Below are 16,594 nucleotides of genomic sequence, written 5' to 3' on the forward strand. Positions count from 1 at the left end.
CAAATATCGTATATTAACACATATATGTGGAACCTAGAAAAATGGTACAGATGAACCGGTTTGCAGAGCAGAAATTGAGACACAGATGTAGAGAACAAACGTATGGACACCAAGCGGGGAAAGCGGCAAGGGGATGGGGGTGGCGGTGGGATGAATTGGCAATTGGGATTGACATATATACACTGATGTGTATAAAATTGATGACTAATAAGAACCTGCTGTATAAAAAAAAATGTGTGAATAATTTGTTTTATTTTACTCACTCATTATAGAAAATATTTTTTGAGCACTCACAATGAGCCAGGCCCCCTGTTACATACAGGGAATAAAAGACGATCTAGCTCATATTATAGAGATCGTTTTATATTTGTATTCCAAATTTTATTATTTAAGCTTATAAGATTATACAATTTGATTTACCTTCATTGTCCTAAGAAGAGTAAAATAAAACCTTATCTGAAAACTTCAGTTTATCAGCTGGTTGGGCCGTCAGGGCCCTGAAGGTAGGACTGCCAGTCCTGGGCGGCGAGTTCCCTGTCTCCAACTGTCCACAGTCAGAGGATGTCCCCCTGACCGAGGACCCCCAGCCAGCTTGCTTAGAGAAGACGCGGCTCCCCAGCACTTGAGCTGGGGCATCCCTGCCTGCTCCCCCTCTGTCGCTAGAGAACTGCCGCGCTGAGCAGCTGGAAGAAGCAAGCCAGAGCCTTCTAGGGCCTCAGGCCCGGGCACCCGTGGAGGATGAGCTGGCTGTTTCCCTGACCAAGAACACCTCCTCCCCCGCGGCGCGGACCCCCAGTGGTCTCCCCAGCCTCCAACAGCAGAAGCGGCACCTGATCGAGTCCCTCTGGAACGCACACTCCAGTGTAGCTGAAATACAGAAAGATGTGGAATACAGGTTGCCGTTCACCGTAAACACCCTGACAATTAGCATCAATATATTGCTTCCTCCACAATTTCCTCAGGAAAAACCAGTGATCAGTGTTTATCCACCAATACGACATCACTTAGTGGATAAACAAGGAGTGTATGTTACCTCCCCATTAGGAAACAATTTTAACATTGCGCTCAGACATTGGGAAAATTATTCGGAGTATATTGGATGAGTTTTGGAAGAATCCTCCAATTTCAGTTCCTGCTTCAACAGCATTCCCATGCCTGCACAGTAACCCAGGTGGGATTCCTCCTTATGCTTCTCAGGGTTTTCCATTTCTTCCTCCATATTCCCCATAAGAAGCTACCAGGACTATCAGTTCTTTATCTGTTGCTGACACTGTTTCTTCTTCAACAACAAGTTATACAACAGCCAAACCCGCTCTGCTGCTCCTTCATTTGGTGTCCTTTCAAATCTGCCATCGCCCGTTCCCACAACAGACACTTCAGCACCGATAAGCCAAAACGCTTCTGTTTACAAGATGCCTGACATCGCTGATGCATTTCCGAAACTCTCAGAACTAAGTGTATCACAACTTACAGATATGAATGAACAAGAGGAGGTATTACTAGAACAGTTTCTGACTTTGCCTCAACTAAAACAAATTCTTACTGACAAGGATGACTTAGTAAAAAGTATTGCGGAGCTAGCAAGAAAAAATCTCCTTTTGGAGCCCAGCTTGGAAGCCAAAAGGCAAACTGTTTTAGATGAGTATGAATTACTTACACAAATGAAATAAACTTTTGAAAAGAAGATGCAAAGGCAGCATGAATTTAGCGAGAGCTGTAGTGCGAGTGCCCGATAGGCAAGATTGGAAGTAGCTGCACGTGAAGCTGAGGAGGAATCTGATAATATTGCAGAAGAATTTCTTGGAGGGAAAAACTGATATAGATGATTTTCTCAGTAGCTTCATGGAAAAGAGAACAATTTGCCACTGTAGAAGAGCCAAGGAAGAGAAACTTCAACACGTGATAGCAATGCACAGTCAATTCCATGCTCCACTATAGATTTTCCTGAAAACATGAACTGCCAGGAGAGGAATGGGACACAAAACTAAGCACATTTATATTTATGATTTGCAAATTGGCATTTCCTCACAGTGGCTGAATTCATAGATAAACTATATAAATTGTATACAGAACTGAGAGTAATTTTGTACAGATTAGAATGATTGCTATGATCTTTGCTTTGGGAAATTTTTCTGCACTATTTGCACTAAAAATGTTTATTTATTGTTGATAAATCCTATCATATTTAGTTCCACTGCTATTCCTCCCTTACTATTGATTAAATACCTATGCATGTAGTTTTAGCTAGTTTCAATATTTTATAAAATTACTTCATTTAAATTTGCAACTTTAATTTGAAACTGCCTCATTGCTTTATCAAGAATGGTTTATATTTTTTCCTCTCAACGCTTTTTGAAAAATTACCATTTCAACTGTAGTAAAACTCTTATTCTTCCTGTTTCTTTCTGGATGATAAAACTTTCAAAAATAATTTGTTTTTAAATATTCAGAGTGTCAGGAAACACCAAACCTGCCAATGTGCCATCTCAAGGAAGTAACTTTTAATACATAGAATAAATCAAAAGAATAAACCAGCTGTTTTTACAAACAAAAACAAAACAAAACAAAAAAACTTCAATTTATCCAACCATCTATGAATTGTTTCAAATCATTTGAAATTATCACAAGCCAAAGGAAACTATTAGTTTCAGTAACTCACAAGCCTGAATATCTGTGCCAAAATAGTTTCTTACAATAGAATTATTGCCTATTTTTATATTTATGGATTTGAGAGAAAAGAAAAACTTAAAATTGATTAACTGTAATAAATTTACACTAACTGGAGGGCACATGTGGGGCTTATAGCGTGAGGACCTAGAGTCACATTGCTGACTTGCAGGGGAGTGAAGTAGGGCTGTGGGTCTTAGAAAATGTTTATGAGTTCTTGAGTAAATAAATAACCATTTGTCATTAACATATTCATCGGTACTATTCAAAAACTCTATGGTTTTCCAAATGCTTTTGAAAATAGCTTATTGGACTAAAGGACTTCATTCAAAGAAGCTGTTCATTTCCTTTGCTTACATGCTTAATATTCATATCAAACACATTTTTCTTAATGCAAAGACATAAAAATCCTGACTACAGGTCAGAATTATCATCGATTCCAATGAAGTCTGTTAATGAGGTATTTGTTTTTGTGCAGAGTACTATTCAAACCATTAATGTACATCCCAAGTAGTTCGTGGAGGCTTTTTTATTATGCAATCAAGCATATTCATAGGGACAACATGCCCTTGTCTGTTAATCATGTCTCTGTTTATTTACTCATTGATTTATGAAGTGCAGTACATTGAAAAGGCTCTCTTAGGAATTATGGGAAATCACTAAGGTTCCTCTGCATAGTATTTCTCATTATACTCCAACAAGAGTTCACAGAGAACTCGATTATGTAAACTAAAGATTAACATTTGTGTCCAAGTGATGACAAAAAGCTTGGTAAATCCAGTCTGAATTTCAATTAATTCAGAGAAAAAAAAATTCACCCAATGTTTGATTGATCATGTAGACCAGTGGTTGGTAATGTTTTGGAGGTTCGAAGACTGCTTTGAGAATTTAGTGAAAGTTATGGATTCTCCTTCCCGAAAATCTGGACCAGATGAAGAACTTACGGTGGAGAAAAAGAAACAGTGATTTTTCACTTATCAACCAGTGATATTGTATGTTATTAGATAGTCTCCTACTACCAATGCCTTATCATTTTCTGAGCTCTAACGGTTTCTACCAGTATATTTATTAAACAAGTTCAACTGAACCACAAGTTCATAATTATAACTTGAAAATAAGTTCATGCCCCAGAGGTTTGCTTTACTCCTACTCTTACCGAAAAGCCTCCACAATTCAGCATAGAAAGTACAGAAAGGTAAGGTTCCTAAGATATCTTACCACTGAGATAAGTGTTGAGACCCTTTGGCCCTCTCAGGGTAGGGACTTCACATCCATGATTCTATCCCTGCCCTTTTAGAAGTCCACACTCTTCCACTGTCATCAATTTCCCCCACTCTGCCCAATACATCCCTGAATCTGACCCAGCACACCACCCTACCTTCCCTTCCAAATGTTGCTCTTGAATTCTCTAAAATTCCTCATCAGTAAACACTGTATCTTCAATGTCTTCTCTGAACATTCCCTTCTCTTTGTCTTAAATGAAACCAGGTTACCTCCTAACGGCATTGCCTTTTCTGTAATCTTCTCAAGTAGAGGTGATTTTTTCCCCTCTCACATTGCACATTCAAAAGAGTTAGAAGGTAGATTATCCTCCATGCTTTCCATTGCAACATCAAATCATTTCCCCCTTCCTTCTACGAATCTGAAGCTCATGCCAGCCCACTATCCTAGCTGCTCTACCTCCTCAATGCTATCATATTCTTATCTCCTAGTTACCCGGCTCCTTCTTTGACAGGATTAGATCCTAGAGCAGAGTCTTCCTTATCACTCCGACTTCTGTCATCATTCTTAGTGAGGATGACATCCATACAGATGACCCATCATACACCTCAGTGTCTCAATTTCTCAACCCACTCAATTCCAGAGACTTCTTCTTACACAGCATCTCAGCCAGCCATTCCCATAATCTGTTTCAAACATCCCAATTCTAGCTCCCACCTTCTATTTCTTTGAGCTCACTTATTCTATTAACAACCTCCTCCACTGCTACAATTTTCAATGACCCTTCTATCTATTGCTAACATACCCTTGTTCTGTCTTCAGCTATCTATTTGGTAATCATCAAGACTATCACTCCCTTTATGCTTTCACCTTTGAGTGTACAATCCTAACAAAAGCCTGGTTGAACCTGAATAGTCACTTTTCCTGTATCTTGGTGACGCTAGAGCACATCACTTAAATTCATGAATACATATCTCAAATGGGCATGCAACACATCCTGGAAAGTCTACAGTGTTTCCCTAGTAAGCTCACTTTCCCACTCTCTAAGACAATTATTTCATACCCCTTCCCTCTCAAAAAACCTCCTACACCCCCTTCCCTTTTCATTCTCAGTTGATGACCTTGACTCTTGACTTTTTGAGGAAACAGACATTATTAGATGGGAACACCCTCACATTCTCACCTCCATATGTGAAACCTACATGTGTTAATACCTGTTTCTCCATCCTTCCTCCTGTTACAGTGGAAGGTGTGTCTCTCTGCCTTCAAAGGCTCATCTTTCCCTTGGACTCCAGTTCCCATGACATCACTCTTTCAAGTTAGACAGGCTGCCCTCTCACAAATCTCACAGACTGGTGAGGACAACTATAGGCTGGTGAATCCTAAATGCCAGAAGAAGCAATGCTCTGTCTAAACCACAATCCAAACCCTACTACACTCCCCAAAGGATCTTGTCTGGCTCTAATTATGGAGCCACTCCAAGACACAATCCATGTGTACCAGCCATGTGGCAAATCTGGAACCCTTGCCGTGATTACTTTGTTTTTCCCCATCCCTGGCTAGGTACCCATTCTGTACAGAAATGGACAAGGGAGCCCAATGTCTCCTGTGACTTGGGGGCTAAGGCACCAATCTTTCCTCCTTGGAAGGCTACATAAATATTTTGACTAACCTTTACAATTTTTTATTCTCATTTTGTAGGGCGACGATCTGTCCATGTACTTTCTAAAGTCTTTCAATACTTGTTAGACTCAGGAACTTTAGAGTGAGTGAGGAGATTAGAGACTATTCATTTAACTCCCATTTTAAAGCCTCAGCAAAGCAAAGTGACTTGGCTAAAGTCACACTTTTGATACTAGTGAACACAGTATTAGAATCATTCTCTCTAAGACAGAAGCTATTTCTACTGTGCTACTTGTGATTGTGAGCTCCTTGGAGTAATAATATCCTAAAAGTATTATTATATAAACATCTGATCAAAAGAATATGAAATAGATTTATGGATTCACGTAGTGGATTCCATATGGATACCCAAAAGAGATCCATAATTACATACTGGAAACCACTCACCCATGTGTAAAATTAACAATATTCCAGGAGTGGACTGCACATTAACTACATTGTATATTACTTCTCCTGAAGAGTAAGCTCTTTCATGGCCTTATTGTGAAAGGAAACTCAATTCTAAAGAACTCTGGCCTTAGAAGCTGCCTCCATTAGACAGCTGGACATATCTGGAGATAGCTACCCTCGGCCTCCTTTTTGGTTTTATGAAAACTCAAGGAATTATAAAAAAATTAATCTTATTTTATAATTCATCATCAACGACCAATTAAACAACCACATACTGAGCACCTGCTACTGTCATAAAATGTGCTAGACACTGGGTTTACAGAGACAGCTGTGATGTAGCTCCAGCTCTTGGGAACCCATGATTCTGCATAGAGGCCCTCATAAAACACTGGTGTAGCGCAGCCACCCAAGAGGACTAGCACAAGTGATTTGCTATTAATAACAAAGTACTGAAGTTTGTACTCATTTACTGGCATCATGATACACATTCTTGAGTAGGAATAGAAGGGATAGAGTTATGATTCATCTGGATAAATCCATGGAGGTGTGCCAGCAAATGAAAATCACTATCACATGTCAAAGTAGAAAAAATTGTTGACAAGCTCTAGCCTAGATCTAGTGGGAGAGGGAAACAGGCAGACAGACAATGATTACAGGATAGTCCATTAGGTGCAGTCATAAGCACCTGGTGTAAACACAGGATGCTGTGGGCAGGCAGAGAAAGAGAAGGGGTCACACAATTGCCAAAGCAATCCTGAGGAAAACAAAGCAGGAGGCATAAACCTCCCAGACTTCAGACAATACTACAAAGCTACAGTAGTCAAAAGAGTGTGGTATTGACACAAAAACAGAGATCTGGATCAATGGAACAGAATAGAGAGCTCAGAAATAAACGTACACACCTATGGCCAATTAATCTTTGACAAAGGAGGCAAGAATATACAATGGGAAGAAGACAGTCTCTTCAGCAAGGGGTGTTGAGAAAGTTGGACAGCTGCATGTAAATCAATGAAGTTAGAACACATTCTTACACCATACACAAAAATAAACTCAAAATAGCTTAGAGGCTTAAATATAAGACATGACACCATAAAACTCCTAGAAAAGAACATAGGAAAAACATTCTCTGACATAAATTGTACCAATGTTTTCTTAGGTCAGTCTCCCAAGGCAATAGAAATAAAAGCAAAAATAAACAAATGGGACCTAATTAAACTTACAAGCTTTTGCACAGCAAATGAAACCATAAACAGTATGAAAAGACAACCTGTGGAATGGGAGAAAATATTTGCAAATGATGCAACTAACAAGGGCTTAATTTCCAAAATATACAAACAGCTCATACAACTCAACAACAAAAAAACAAACAACCCAATCAAAAAATGGGAACAAAGAACTAAATAGACATTTCTCCAAAGAAGACATACAGATGGCCAACAGGCACATGCAAAGATGCTCAACATTGCTAATTATTAGAGAAATGCAAATCAAAACTACAATGAAATATTACCTCACACCAGTCAGAATGGCCATCATTAAAAAGTTTACAAATAATAAATGCTGGAGAGGGTGTGGAGAAAAAGGAACCTTCCTACACTGTTGGTGGGAATGTACAGCCACTATGGAAAACAGTATGGAGGTTCCTCAAAAAACTAAAAATAGAATTGCCATATGATCCAGCAATCCCACTGCAGGGCACATATCCAGACAAAACTATAACTCAAAAAGATACATGTACCCCTATGTTCATAGCAGCACTATTCACAATAGCCAAGACATGGGAACAACCTACATGTCCACTGACAGATGAATGGATAAAGAAGATGAGGTACATATACACAGTGGAATATTACTCAGTCATATAAAAGAACGAAGTAATGCCATTTGCAGCAACATGGATGGAACTAAAGATTATCATACTAAGTGAAGTAAGTCAGAAAGAGACAAATACCGTATGATATCACTTACATGTGGAATCTAAAATATGACCAAAATGAACTTATCTATGAAACAGAAACAGATTTGCAGACATAGAGAACAGACTTGTCGCTCCCAAGGGGGAGGAGGAGGAGGGAATGGAGTGGGAATTTGGGGTTAGCAAATGCACACTGTTATATATAGGATGGATAAACAACAAGGTCTTAATGTGTAGCACAGGGAAATATATTCAATATCCTGTGATAAACCATAATGGAAAAGAACATACAAAAAGAATGTATATATAAGTATCACTGAATCACTTTGCTGTACAGCAGAAATTAACAACATTTTAAATCAACTATACTTCAATTTTTAAAAAGATTCTAAAAGGGTATTATTTTTTTATAAAAGACAGAAAGGGTCAGAGAAAACTGTGCTGATAGGAGAGGGTGCAGTTAGGATTAGAGGAAACTGTGCCAAGCCACAGCTAACATGGGATAACCCTGACTAAGAACACAGAACCAGGACCTGGGTTGGGACAGCTTGGGCAGTGCTCATGTTATGGATCTTGGTCCCATCAGTCTTAAATCAAAGCAGAGTTGATAGCTGAACTGGAGAGGCCTGGCAAAGTTTGCAGTCCAGTACAAGTTTTGCAGTTAACTTCCAGAGGTGTATGTTCAACAGACGCCAGCCAGGGTGTAAGGCATAGCCAAACGCTTGCTGGCATGGGTCACAGTTCAGATTCAGATTCAGCATTTGGACAGATAATCTGGAAGGAGGCCCTCTGCAATCATCAGAATACATAGGACCACAGAGCATCAGGGGCAGGGTGTGAGGTAAACCAAGACAGAACTGTCTGATCTTTCTTCTTAAGCTTCAATTTCAGTATGTGGAAGGGATGAGCCAGCAGACGTCAAACAGTCAAGCAGTGAAAAGATGCAGAAGAAAAACACAGTGGCAATATCTTTGCCAGTGAAAAGCTCACAGTCTAAATAGGGAGAAAGAAACACATGAGCAAACAAGCTCCAGAGGTGCTGTGATAGAAGTTTGTAGAATGGACCACAAAAGCCAGAGTGGTCAATTCAGCCTGGGAAAGTTGGGTAAACGGTTTTTTGGTTTTTTGTTTTTTTTTTTTTTTTTGTGCGTTACACGGGCCCCTCACTGCTGCGGCCCCTCCCCCTGTGGAGCCCAGGCCCCGGGCGCGCAGAACACAGTGGCAATATCTTTGCCAGTGAAAAGCTCACAGTCTAAATAGGGAGAAAGAAACACATGAGCAAACAAGCTCCAGAGGTGCTGTGATAGAAGTTTGTAGAATGGACCACAAAAGCCAGAGTGGTCAATTCAGCCTGGGAAAGTTGGGTAAACGGTTTTTCGGTTGTTTTTTTTTTTTTTTTTTTTGTGCGTTACGCGGGCCCCTCACTGCTGCGGCCCCTCCCGCTGTGGAGCACAGGCCCCGGACGCGCAGGCTCAGCGGCCGTGGCTCACGGGCCCAGCCGCCCCGCGGCATGTAGGATCCTCCCGGACCAGGGCACGAACCCGTGTCGCCTGCATCGGCAGGCGGACTCTCAACCACTGCACCACCAGGGAAGCCCTGGGTAAACGTTTTGAAATGGAGATGACCGGCGAATAAACCTGGAAGATAAGTAGGTGTTTCCCTGTCAGAACACAGAAAGTAGGGGCAATTGGGAAAGACGTTCTGAGCAAAGGAAACAGCATGAACAAAAGTTAACTGGACTCATGGAGCAGTCTGGAACATCCAGGGACAGTATGGGGATGAAACACTGAGTCAGGACTGATTACATAATTGTGGAGCCCAGTGATGGTGTACTGCTAAGCATGTGGCCATGAAGCCAGCCCTGCACAGAATGCAGAACGGGTGAGATGAGATTGGGCTTTACTATGTAGATCACTAAAGGTTTTAAATATTTTATTTATTCCAACAGCTTTACTGAGATACAATGCACATACCATATTATTCACCCATTTAAATGTACAATTCATTGGTTTTTAGTATAGTCACAAATGTGTGCAACTATCACCACAATTTTAGAATATTTTCATTACCTCAAAAAGAAACCCCACAACTTTTAGCTATCAATCCCCATACCCTATGCCCTCTGCTAGCCCTAAGGAGCCACTAATCTACTTTTTGTCTCTATAGACTTACCTGTTCTGGACATTTCATAGGAATGGAATCATATAATATGTGGTCTTTTGTGACTGGCTTTTTCACTTAGCATAATATTTTCAGAGTTCATCTGTATTGTAGTATGTAGCAAGTATTTCATACCTTTCTATGCCTAAATAATATTCTATTGTATGGATTTACCATATTTTATTTATCCATTCATCCTTTGACGGACATTTGGGTTGTTTCTACCTTTTGGCTATTATGAATAATGCTGCCATAGACATTTATGTACAAGTTTCTTTGTGGACATAAGTTTTCATTTCTCTTGAGTGTATACCCTGGAGTGAGATTGCTGGGTCATATGGTAACTCATACTTAATCACTCAGGGAACTGCCAGACTATTTCCCAAAGTGGATGCACCATTTTACAATCCTACGAGTGGTGTATGAGAGTTCCAACTTTTCCACATCCTTGTCAACACTTGCTATTATTGGTCTTTTTTATTCTAGCCATCCTACTGGGTATCAAGGAGTACCGGTAAAGGTCTTTAAAAAGGGAAGAAATAAAAATTTTAGTTTTAGGAGGATGCCAATGACATCAAGATGTGAAAAGAATTAAATAGAAGTGGGACTAGAGACAAAGGATTCTAACAAAGAATGAACCTCTCTCTGTCATTGGCTGCTTAGAAAAGGTAAGAAGTTAAAATGGCACTATTGCTCCAACTACTTTCTCTATATCAGAGTCTTTACTTCACATTGTTTCTTCTAAGAATTTTTCATCGTAATTTTAACAACTGTTGCAGAAAAAATGGGGGACCACTTTTTGAGAATGTGCCCTAAGGGAGCCTCCACTTCCCAGCTACCATCAATTCCAGCTTTCCCGCCTGTCCTAGTGTTCACCCAGCCTCAGCGATGCTTCTGGACACAATGGGAGACAGTCCAGTTTAAAATGTATTAGCAAGAGTTGGCAACTGATTGGCTCTGGAAAGTCGAAAGAGAGAAGAATATTCCTCTTCTTCTAGTAACTTCCTGGTTTCTAGCAGGGGTGACTGGTAAAGTAGCAGTTCTTGTTACTAAGATGCAAAAATTAGACCAGGAGAGGGAGTTAAGTAAAGAAGAAGCGTTTGGATTGAAGCACACTGACACTGATGTGTCTAGGGGATAGCAAGGGGAGTGGCTTGGCAGGTAGCTGGATAGAAGTCCTGGAGGTAGTAGTTCAGTTGTCTGTTTCAAATATTTAAACTACATAGACACACAGAAGCTCAGTATTTGCTATTTTAAATGCCTAGAATGAGCCTTCCAGCTTGTCCTTTGCTATAGGAAATGGATTTTGAAATTAGGAAATTTGGGGACTTGCCTGGTGGCTCAGTGGTTAAGACTCCACACTCCCAATGCAGGGGGCCTGGGTTTGATCTCTCATCAGAAAACTAGATCTCACATTCATGCTGCAACAAAGCGTTTGCATGCTGCAACTAAGGAGTCAGCGAGCCACAACTAAGGAGCCCTTGAGCCGCAACTAAGGAGCTGGCAAGCCACAACTAAGAAGCCAGTGAGCTGCAACTAAGGAGCCTGCCTGCTGCAACTAAGACCCAGAGCAACCAAATAAATAAATAAATATTTTTAAAAGACGATATTAGGAAATTTTCCCAGGTACTCAGTCAAAAGAAATTTTGGGGGGAGTGTTTAGTTAAAAAACAATAGTTATGCATTTCCCCAGTTCTCTTCTGTTCTTTGCTGGTGGTATATGTTTCAAAATCCATAACTAATCACAGACTTCCCCCAGTACCTGAATTCATTCATTCACTCAGTCAATGATTCACCAGAAGTTTACTGACTGTCAGGTTCTGTTCAGGTGCTCAAGATGCAATTTGTTGAATAAAACCTACACAGCTTCTGCCTCTCCATGGAATCATCTCCACATTTTTTCTCACTCAAAAGCTATTCATTTTTCTGGGAAAGACAATCATCTAGCATCTGGGAGTTGAACTAGAGAGGAATATTTTATTTCATGCACCAAATAATTTTTTAATAACTGCTTAAACCATCTCAGAAAAACATTTAAATTGTTGGCAGTTCCCTTAGGATATTAAACTTTATGAATAGCATTGAAAAATGATTATAAAATTGTTTAAATCTCTAAAGGATATGTTTTTAATTTTCTAAAGCAAGATAAGAATTGAAAATCTGGTTTAAAAATGGAAATTCAGAATAAATATTAACACAAGGCTGTAAAGCACTGCAGCACTGCTTCACCCTGGCTCATAAAACAAACAAACAAACAAAAAGGCAGGAGGCAACATTAAGCTTTGCAAGACTTTTATTTAATGGTGTAATTTCAGTGATAAAAATGACTAAAACCCTAGACTAGCCCATTAACACCTTTTCAATCAAAGAGTAATTTTTATTGAAGTGTAACTTATATACAACAAAACTCATTAATTCTGAGTGTACGATATGATGAGTTTTGATAAATATATACAGCAGTGTACCATTCAACACAATGAAGATATAGAGCAGCCCTATCCAATAGAATTTTTGGTGCTGGTGAAAATGTTCTGTAACTGCCCAATATTGTAGCCATTGACCACATTGGCTATCAGGCACTTGAAATGTGGCTTGGGGACTGAGGAACTGAATTACTAACTTTAATTTTAATTCACTTAAATCTTAATTTAAGCAGCTACATGTGATGCGGGACTACCATATTAGTGCACAGCATTTCCATCACCCCAAAAAGTTCTTGTTGCTATCATCTTGCAACGTTACTCCAGGGCCCTCTACTGAGCCTAGCATCACACTAACTGGCAAAGAAATGTTTACCAGTTGCAGCGCCATTATTACAAATCCTGGACTAGAAGAGTGGGTTTGGAGCTGAGACAAAATAGATGACTCATCAAATACATGTATTTTTAAATGCAATGGATTTCAATTTATCGATTTTTTCTTCATGTTTTTTGTGTTATGCCTTAGAAGTCTTTGACTAATAAATGGTCATAAATATTTCCTTCTATGTTTTCTTTTAGAAGTTTATAGTTTTAGCTCTTAACTTTAGGACTGTCATCTAACCTGCCTCAAAAATTTTCTATGGTTTGAGGTTAGGATGGACTTTACTATTTTCACATATGGATATTCAATAGGTTTAGCACTTGTTGAAAAAACATCTTTTCTTTCCATTATTGAATTACATTAGCACATTTGTCAAAAATCACTTGAATGTATGTATAGGTCTATTTCTGGACTCTGATTTATATGTCTACCCCTACACCAATTAGACTATCTTGATTACAGTAACTTTTATAGTTAATCTTGAAATCAGGTAGAATGAGTTCTCCAACTTTGTTCTTTTTTCTCACTCAAAAGCTATCCAATTTTGTTCACTCAAAATTGTTTGGTTATTCTAGGTCGTTTATACTTTCATATAAATTTTAGAATCAGTTGTCTATTTATATTTTTCAATGCCCACTGAGATATTTGATTGGGGTTTTATTAAATCTATAAGTCAGTTTTAGAATAATTAACATCTTAAGTATGCTACATCTTCCAATCCATGAACATGGCCTTTCTTTCCATTTATTTAAATTTTATAGAAAAGGGAAATCTCCAACACTGTTGGTGGGAATGTAAGTGGGTGCAGCCACTATGGAAAACAGTATGGAGGTTCCTCAAAAAATTAAAAATAGAGTTGCCATATGATCCAGCAATCCCACTCCTGGGCATATATCCAGACACAACTATAACTCAAAAAGATACATGTACCCCTATGTTCATAGCAGCACTATTCACAATAACCGAGACATAGAAACAACCTAAATGTCCACTGACAGATGAATAAAGAAGATGTGGTATATATATACAATGGAATACTACTCAGCCATAAAGAAGAATGAAATAATGCCATTTGCAGCAACATGGTTGCAACTAGAGATTATCATACTAAGTGAAGTCAGAAAGAGAAAGACAAATACCATATGATAGGGCTTCCCTGGTGGCGCAGTGGTTGGGAATCCACCTGCCACTTCAGGGGACACAGGTTCAAGCCCTGGTCTGGGAAGATCCCACATGCTTCAGAGCAACTAAGCCCATGCACCACAACTACTGTACTGAGCCTGCGCTCTACAGCCCATGAGCCACAACTACTGAAGCCTGTGCATCTAGAGCCCATGCTCCACAACAAGAGAAGCCACTGCAATGAGAAGCACATGCACCGCAACAAAGAGTAGCCCCCACTCACCACAACTAGAAAAAGCCCACACACAACAATGAAGACCCAATTCAGCCAAAAATAAATAAATAAATTTTTAAAAATAACTTATGATATCTCTTATATGTGGAATCTAAAATATGGCACAAATGAACCTATCTATAAAACAGAAACAGACACAAAAGACATAGAGAACAGACTTGTGGCTGCCAAGCAGGAGGTGGAGAGGGAAAGGGATGGACTGGGAGTTTGGGGTTGGTAGATGCAAACTATTACATTTAGAATGTATAAACAAGGTCCTAATATATAGCACAGGGAACTGTATTCAATATCCTGTGATAATGGTTGCCAGGGGGATTGGGGGAGGGAAGGACTGGGAGTTTGGGATTAGCAGATACAAACTATTATATATAGGATGGATAAACAACAAGGTCCCACTGTATAGCACAGGGAACTGTATTCAATATCCTGTGATAAAACATAATGGAAAAGAATATTTAAAAGAATTTACGTGTGTATAACTGAGTCTCTTTGCTATACAGCAGAGATTGGCACAGCACTGTAAATCAGCTATACTTCAGAAATAAATAAATAAATAAATAAATAAATGTATGTTATAAAATCTCTCTTAGCAGTATTTTGTAGTTTTCCTCAGTTGCCATTCTGGGTTTTAGACAAACTCACAGTTCTTACTCCTTTAAACACTCCTCTGACTTTCATCTGCTTTGGATAATTTCCATAATCTTTATATAATTTTTTAACTATTTAACAAGATTTTATAATTATCTGCTCAGAATTTATGGGACCACTTCATGTCTCCATTATTATTAAAAACAAATTCCTGAAAGTTTTTAAGTAATAATTAACAAATCTAGAGCAAAAATTAGAGATCCTTTCTGCTCTAAGTTCTATCAACTTCTTCAGCGTTCAAACTGTTGAATATTATCCATTCATGTGCTTGCACAAAGATAACATCTTAGTTTTAGTCAGCTACAATCTGAAATGGGAAGAACAATATAAACACAGCAAACAATTTCTACCAAGTTTCTTATATTTGTGAATTACACAGATCATAACAGACTCACTGATCAGGAAGCCCAAATAATGCAGTCATCCTCTTGAAACACTAGATAATAAAACATAGAAATATCCTCGGGGAGGTAAGGTAGTGAGGAGAGAGGGGTAGTCTAGGTAAATATTTTGAAATATTATGCAATGTGTTTTATTTCTCACTTCCAGTATTTCCTCTTGCCCTACTGTAATTCCTCCCGCCCCCCCACCTCCCCATTCAGAGAGCAGCAGCAAGAACAAAAAAAGTCTTGTATTCACTGCCTTCAAGTTTGCGCTGTTACAGCAGAAATGAAGCTGGAAAGAAATGAGTACTCAGCTTTTGAAGTAGAAATTAGACTTGACTGTTTGGGCAAAGACAATATCCTTATTAACTATTTCATTTTATTAGAAAATATTTAACTAGATAATACATGTTCATAGTACAACATTCATAAAGTACAAGAGTCTACAGTGAGAAAAGCCTCCTTGACTCCTTATCCCCCAGGAAGTTCCCTCTCATGTTTTCTTCTATAACTTTGATAGTTTTATTTTTACATTAAAATCTTTGACTCATCTGAAAGGTATTCGTTTCCAGCTTTACTGAGATATTATTGACACATACATGTAAATTTAAGGTTTACAATGTGATGACTGGATACAAGCACATATTGTTAGATGATTCCCACAATAATGTTAATTAACACACCTGTCACCTCACATAACCTGTGTGTGTGTGTGTGTGTGTGTGTGTTGATAATATTTAAGATCTACTGTCTTAACAACTTTCAAGTACGTAACACAGTATTGTTAATTATAGTCACCATGCTATACATTACATCCCCAAAACTTATATTCTACAGCTGGAAATTTGTACCCTTTGACCAACGTCCCCTTTCTCCCACTCATCCAAACCCAACCCCTGGCAATGACCATTCTACTTTCTATTTTTATGAGTTTGGCTTCTTTAGATACCTCACATAAGTGATATCATATAGTATTTGTCTTTCTCTGTCTGATTTATTTAACTCAGTATAATGCCCTCAAGATCCATCCATGTCGTCACAAAAAAGGAGGGTTTCCTTCTTTCAAGGGGCTGAATATTATTCCATAGTTTGTGTGTGTGTGTGTGTGTTGCATTTTCTTTATCCATTCATTCATCATTAGATGCTTAGGTTGTTTTCATGTCTTGAATGTTATAAACAATGCTGTAATAAACATGGGAGTAGAGATATCTATTCAAGATAGTAGTTTCATTTCCTTCTAATATATACCCAGAAGTGGGATTGATGGACCATATGGTAGTTCTATTTTTAATTTTTTGAGGAACCTCC

At 38.7% G+C, this 16,594-nt stretch overlaps 1 pseudogene; it reads left to right on the top strand.

Moving 5' to 3' along the window:
* The first annotated feature begins 738 nt into the window (after positions 1–738).
* On the top strand, positions 739–2,071 carry LOC102992734 (vacuolar protein sorting-associated protein 37A-like; annotated as a pseudogene).
* The last annotated feature ends 14,523 nt before the right edge of the window (positions 2,072–16,594 follow it).

This window comes from Physeter macrocephalus, chromosome 5 (assembly GCF_002837175.3).
Source record: "Physeter macrocephalus isolate SW-GA chromosome 5, ASM283717v5, whole genome shotgun sequence".
NCBI lineage: Eukaryota > Metazoa > Chordata > Mammalia > Artiodactyla > Physeteridae > Physeter > Physeter macrocephalus.